Source organism: Pelecanus crispus, chromosome 6 (assembly GCF_030463565.1).
Source record: "Pelecanus crispus isolate bPelCri1 chromosome 6, bPelCri1.pri, whole genome shotgun sequence".
Classification (NCBI taxonomy): Eukaryota; Metazoa; Chordata; class Aves; order Pelecaniformes; family Pelecanidae; genus Pelecanus; species Pelecanus crispus.
In genome coordinates, this window is record NC_134648.1 from 36,655,616 (window position 1) to 36,662,495 (window position 6,880).

General features: G+C 36.5%; 1 protein-coding gene across 8 annotated transcripts in view; it reads right to left on the reverse strand.

Annotated features, from left to right (window-relative positions):
- The window catches only part of GPHN (gephyrin), a 314,644-nt gene that overhangs the window by 25,202 nt on the left and 282,562 nt on the right, over positions 1 to 6,880 (reverse strand). The window lies entirely within an intron of this gene.

A 6,880-nucleotide genomic window follows, 5' to 3' on the forward strand; every position in this document is an offset into this window, starting at 1 on the left:
GTCCATTAGTATAACATGAAAATTAATTTAATTCTCTGAAGTAAGAGTTAAGAGATTATTTGCAACCAGGAGAAATAATTTTGATAATTTTGTCTGATTTGGTATTTAATATAGTCTGGGAACCTCCCTGAACTTGCTTCTGTTTGAACTGTAGATCACAAATAAATATCCAATCTTGCCTTGAAATTAGTATCTATCAAAGCATTTGATATAGTTTCCTAATGACTATTAGTTTCACTGTTAAAATTATGCTTTATTTACAGTCTGAATTAGTCTAACTTTAATATCTAGCTATTGCTGCTGAAATAGAAACTTTATTCAAAGTTTATTCTCCATGTGGCTCAGTATTATTGGAATGCAATCAAATCATCCTGTAGTAATACCTTTGTTGAACTAAACAGCCTGAGTTATGATACTGAGTTGGAGTATACGGTCCATCTTTCAACCGCTTAAAAAATTTAACGGTTCTCCTCTGAATTCTATACAATATACTGTTGTCGTCTTGTTCTGGGAATACAAAGGTAAGGTCAAAAATAACCTCCTAATTCTACAAGAGACTTAGCTCTTTATACATATGCTAGAACTTGTATTTAGCAGATTACTTGCTATGATTCTCAAATGTTCTCCTAAATCTTTACTTCTAGGATATAATCCTCCATCCTGTAAATTTCACTTACATTCTTTAGTCCTATATATGTATCAATTCATACTTGGCTGTATTAATAACGTACTAATAACCAGTTTTCTAAGTGATTTGTATCGCTGACACAGTGACCCATCTTCAACATTCACCACTTCTTTGATCTTTCTGTATCTACTGCCTGTATTAGTTTTAATTATTTTCTTCTAGGGTATTAATAGTAAAATTTCAATCCTCAAAAATTTCTCAGTGACTTGGGAACTGAAATTCTTATGTATGATCTAGATATTGAGGAGGTTGAAAGTCATTTAAATGAATGATATTCTTGCTCCTAGAGGCTGAAGTTCTCTTGTAAACAGAACTTGTCTCCAAGTATTTTTTAAAATGTTAACATATGCCTCAAAAATAGACTAGAGTAGTTTTTATTTCCCTCCAACAAATACAGTTACAGATTCCCTCTGTTTTCAAATATAGGAGGATTTTCATAGTATTCTGTCGTCGTCATTATTTGCTGTTTAGTGTCAGGTTCTACTACTGGGGCATGATTCTATAAATGCTAATTCAGGAAGAAGTCCATGCTTCTGTTGAGGACAATTATGAGAATGACACATTGTTGTGCATTAGCTTTGCACCTGTCACCTCTACAGCATGAAATTTTATTACCTGTCACACTATGTAGTTTCCTACTGGTACAGAAGATCCCCTGGGACTTGCATTGTCCCGTTTCACAAGTTCTTTTTTTCACCTCTGTTTTGGCTCAGATATTTCTTTGTGTTTTCTGAATATGTGCATTAGATGAGATGACTTGTCACATATGACAACTTAGCTGAAGTTTGCCTTAATGATTATCAAGACTTGTGACAGATATTAAACATTTCTGCTTGAAAGGGAGAATATTATTCTTGACCGGGAACAATGAAAGAGGGGACCTCCATATCTGAATGACCTTCAAACCATTACCCAGTGTGTCTGGACTCATTCGGCTATGATCACACTTTATAACACCATCATTCTTTGAGCAGATCTAGAACTGAAGTAATTTTAGCAAGAACTAATATTGTGACATTTGATTTAAGGCCTTTCCTCTAACAAGCCTTTTCTTGCAGTCATTTGTGAAATGATACTACTACTACTACTAATTCTGTTCACAGTATAGTTATTGTACTCAAGTTGGACATTAAACTGGTGCAGGGAGAGGCTAGGATTCTGTAGCTGAGTTCTGCCTATAACTCATATTCTAACTCATATGATGATGTATGCCAAGTTGATATTGCATGAGAAATTTTAGAGTTAAAGCAGTTTCCCCGCTCTTCTCCCTCCACTCCAGATGCATCCCACACAAGTACAAAAGATTTAAACCTCTTTTTGGATGGGAAACATAAAATTCAAGCAGCCTAAATCCTTGAATGAGATCTTAGTAACCCTTCCAAAACATGAAGGGATTCTTTCAAAGCCTTTATTTTAGGGATATCATACAGTAATGCTGTCACAATAGCAAAGGTGATTTTTAATGGGTTTACCTGTCACTTAGGAGCTCTGTGTAAAACAATATGTCACGAAAGAGAGGTATATAAATGAGAAACTAATCACTTCTAATGTAGAAAAGCTCTCATATGCTGCTGATTTTATTTTTATTCTGATAAATTTTTAAAGCAACTGAGCAGATAATGTGAATTTCCTAAATTTTTCTCCTAAGGAGAGAGATATATTCTTTCTCTCTTCATTGTGAAATCACAGGCTCATAAATGAAAATGCAGCTGCAAGCATTTCTCTGAGAAAAATGATGAGGGAATTAGAAAATAGGGACAAGAATGCAGAGAAAGGGAAAATGCACTCGTAAACAAAAGCAAAAACAGAGGAATTTGAATTCATTACATAAGTGAACAAAATTAATTTGCAAGTTTAGTAAGAGAATCTCTCATAGGAGGGAAACTGTCAAAATGGAAGATGGCTTTCTAAAACAGAGGCCCATGCTACAGCAGATTTTGCTAGAGCTAAACTTTACAGGTTTAAAAAAACAGTGGATACAAAGAACAACACAAATGAAATAATCAGACACAAAAATATCCTGATAATTAAGTTAATAGAGTTCTACAGCTCAGATGAGATATGTAACTCTTGTTTTTATCAATGGTTTCCAAAGAACCAAATAATTTCATAGACTATAAGCAAAGGAAATGAAATTAAAAGCCTTTTTAACTTGGTCTTGTTATATGAGAAAACACTCAAAAAGTACATTGGAATACCAGTTTTAGCTGGCCAGTTGTTTTTGCAATTTTTTAGCGAGTGATTCTCCGATTCAGACAAAGATGTAAGACACAACAGTAAGAACAACATCAGAAGGGTTCTTCCTTTTTTTGGTTTTGCATTTGTTTCTTGTGTTTAGAGGAGTTCTGGAAATGGAATATCTTCCATTTCTACCCAGGGATGTGTGCCTTCAAACAGCTTGGTTTTTACATGCTAAGAACACAAATAGAGAAAATCTTGGCTTCTAGCCAGAGATAACTTCAGCTGTATGACATTTTCCAGGTTTGTTCTCTTCTCCTTTCACTTGCTTCTAGGATTTTAACTGTAGATTTTATCTGTGTGTTTTGTACTTCCTGCTTTTAATTCTGAATATTGAGTCATATATACAATTTATGAGAACAGAAACAATGACAATTGCAGAAATTGTTAAAATGCTCCAAAAAGAAATAAAACATTGGTTTCAACTGAAAATACAAACATAGGCTAAGTGAGACTTGAGTGGCCAGTTAAAAATGTAACTTCACATATGATTAATATGCAAAGGCATTTTTAAAGTGCTCCTAACTAATCTGCAGAAACCCACAGACATTCCACGTGCTTCCCCATCCTTTCACATTCTCTGTTGGAATGTGTTTACATGTATCACAGTCCTGGGCTTTGAAGCAGCTGGACAAGCTATTTTCTTACCTAAACACCTCTGAGTGATTCATATGCTGATATGAAATATAGGAATACTCACCTCTAAGTTTGTCTTTGCAAGTACTACTCTAAAACAATTTTCATGCTTGAATATTAGCTCTGTAAATATGACGGACAGAATTTCCATGCTTGTTAAAACACCTGACTCGTTACAGCAATAGTAATACTCAACTGTGCTCCCTAGTAGCTGCTTTCTCAAACTCCATTCAGGGCTTATGGTATACAGCAAGTGATACTCCCAGTAAAATGCAGTAAAACTTTACTCAATGTAAAATGTATAAACAAAAAGAAATAGGAAAAAAAAAGAATATAAACCCCAAATGTGAAATATGGGAAGGGACAAATACATTACAGTGATACCTTTGAAGAAAAAATTACAAGTTCTTAATTTTCCCTTCAGAAAAGTATTGTTTGCCAGTATTTTTACTACATCCGTAGGTATTGCAGACATATAAAATCTTTCTCTTTTTCCCTGTCTAAATACATATTATACATACAACATAAACTGCACATATACATGAGCACACACACACACAATCTATGGTTTAACTCCAGTAAACCATATAACAGACACTGAAGGCTTGTTCATCTTTTCTATAAACATGTTAACTAAAACATAAAAATTGTACCCTTTTAAGATCTCTCTGGTAAGTCTCTTGCATTTGTTCAAGAGCCATGGTACTCCATCAAATCAGTCATCTTAGTCCGAAAGATATATACTGAAATATCTGTATGGGCAACATTCTCTTAGTAGCCTTACTACGTAATAAAACAATATATACATATTATCAAACTAATTTACATAACCAGATTTTCCCTTTGACTGAAACAGAACTGCAGATGCATTTTGTTGTAAATATATGGTTTGGGCATCTGAGCATGAGAAGAACGGCAGAAGACTTGCTAAGACAGAATCCTGGTATCAGGTGGGGAAGATTCTTGGCTAAGTCAACAGTACTAAATTATTCTTTCAAAACTTACTGCAAAGTATAAAATCACTCTACAATTGGACGCTCATTATTTTTATTCTATGAGCTAAAGTAACTACCTCTGCAGAAATGACTCCCCAAGCATGAAACCAAAAGTTTAAAAAGAACTCTTATTACCTTTGCCAAGGTAATACTGTCTCAAGACACACAGAACATTTTAATAGCGAGGATCCAAAAATATCAACCTCGCTCGTAACTGAAAGCAAAGCTGCAGACACTTGTCTACCTCTGACTGATATATATGTTTGCTGTCTGGTTTTCACCTAGCATCCAACAAATAAAAAAGGGTCACAAAAAATATTTCTAAAAAATACAGAAAAGTAAAATGTAGAAAAGTAAAAAAATTCTCTTGGGCCTTAAATCTCACTACAAGAAAGACACTGAAGTGCTGGAACATGTCCAAAGAAGAGCAACGAAGCTGGTGAAGGGTCTAGAGAACAAGTCCTATGAGGAGTGGCTGAGGGAACTGGGGTTGTTTAGTCCAGACAAAAGGAAGTGGAGGAGAGACCTTATCTCTCTCTACAACTACCTGAAAGGAGGCTGTAGTGAGGGGTTGTTGGTTACTTTTCCCAAGTAACAAGTGATAGGACCAGCGGAAATGGCCTCAAGTTGCGCCAGGGGAGGTTTAGATTGGATGTTAGGAAAAATTTCTTCACCAAAAGGGTTGTCAAGCACTGGAACAGGCTGCTCAGGGAAGTGGTTGAGTCACCGTCCCTGGAGGTATTTAAAAGATGTGTAGATGTGGCACCTAGTGACATGGTTTAGTGGTGGACTTGGCAGTGTTAGGTTTATGGTTGGACTTGACTATCTCAAAGGTCTTTTCCAACCTAAATGATTCTATGATTCTAAAATTGTTTGCTATTTATTACTGAGAGCTTTCAAGATTAATTATCTTCACAGACACTCCACGCCCAGGAGGTCACAGAAAAAAATCCTGAAGGCAATGGAGTACATAGCTATAGTTTTGCACAATGACCTTAAGTTAAACACTCCATAGGCCTTAAAGAACAAACAATCTTTTCATTCTCATTTTGCCAGAGGGGCTACCAGAAAGATGTTTGAGGAAAGCACCTTTTCCATTGCATCAACCCACTGTTAATGACACTATGCAAGTTGATGTTGACAGTAATGTTGACGACAGTAGCAGTAACTTTCGGTCATGCAGGTGGCAAAAAGTTCCACCTCCAATATTTTCTTGGAGAAAAGTCCTGCCAACCCTTCTTTTATGTAGAGATGACTCTCAGGAGCTGACAGCGTTTTTGTGGCTGTTTTCTTTTTTCTCAGACACATAAATCTAGAACCTGATCTCTGGATATAACAGTTCTATTTGAGAACTTTGGTACCTGCGTTTTAAAGTCTAAAAAGGTCCTTACAATATAGAAAACACTCTAGAGATCCAGGACATTTAGATACCATTCCTGGAAAGAACAGTCTCATGAGCTTAGATGCTGGTTGCATGAAATCTCCTGACATCTCCACCTGAAATTGGAAGCATTCATTGGCAGGAGGTTTTTGGTATTTATTGCTATTTGGAACAGCAATGGAGTTTTGCCAGGCCAGAGAAGCAAAAAGGATGCCTAGATGCAGTGAGAGTATCCAGAAGGGCTTGCTTTCCCTAAGATCATAACAAGTGCTGCGGTTGCTGTGTGTCACATTCCCTGCATGAATACTTCAAATACAACTGCATTTCCCAGAGCCACTGTTCAGGTTGGTTCACGTATTGTAAAACCACACAGTGGGTGGCCCATTCATATACTTTCTGCCAAGCTACTGATGTTTTGTATTGAATCCTGCACTAGGGAAGACTGGTTTTGAAATGAGCTGTTCCCTAGCAGTAACGTTGTCTCCCTGCTTGGGCATTTTGTCATCAATCAATATGAAATGTGGGTGCTGAAACTCACTGTTGAAATTCACTATTTCCTTTTTTTTTCTTTCTGATCTGGCCTGACTTCTAACTACCCACAAGGTATACCCTTTTTCTGAAACAGGTGGAAGTGAACCTGAACAACTCCCTATCAAACCAAGTCTGTCAGTTGGTTTGATACCCAAAATGAGAACCAAGAAAGCCTGTTCAAAGCCTTTGGGGCTCAATAAATTGAGGAAATACATTATGCTGAGAAACTCAAGCCATGGATGACAGCACTGCACCATCTTGCAAAGTCTTACAAAAGACTGAACACTTCAATCACTTATCCTAGCGCTCTCAACAGGAGATATGGCTTCACTACCACTGGGAAACAAGGAGCAATCACTGTCAGATGAACAGAAAGACTGATCTCAGGGTACTACTCTGTGGCAATCCAAG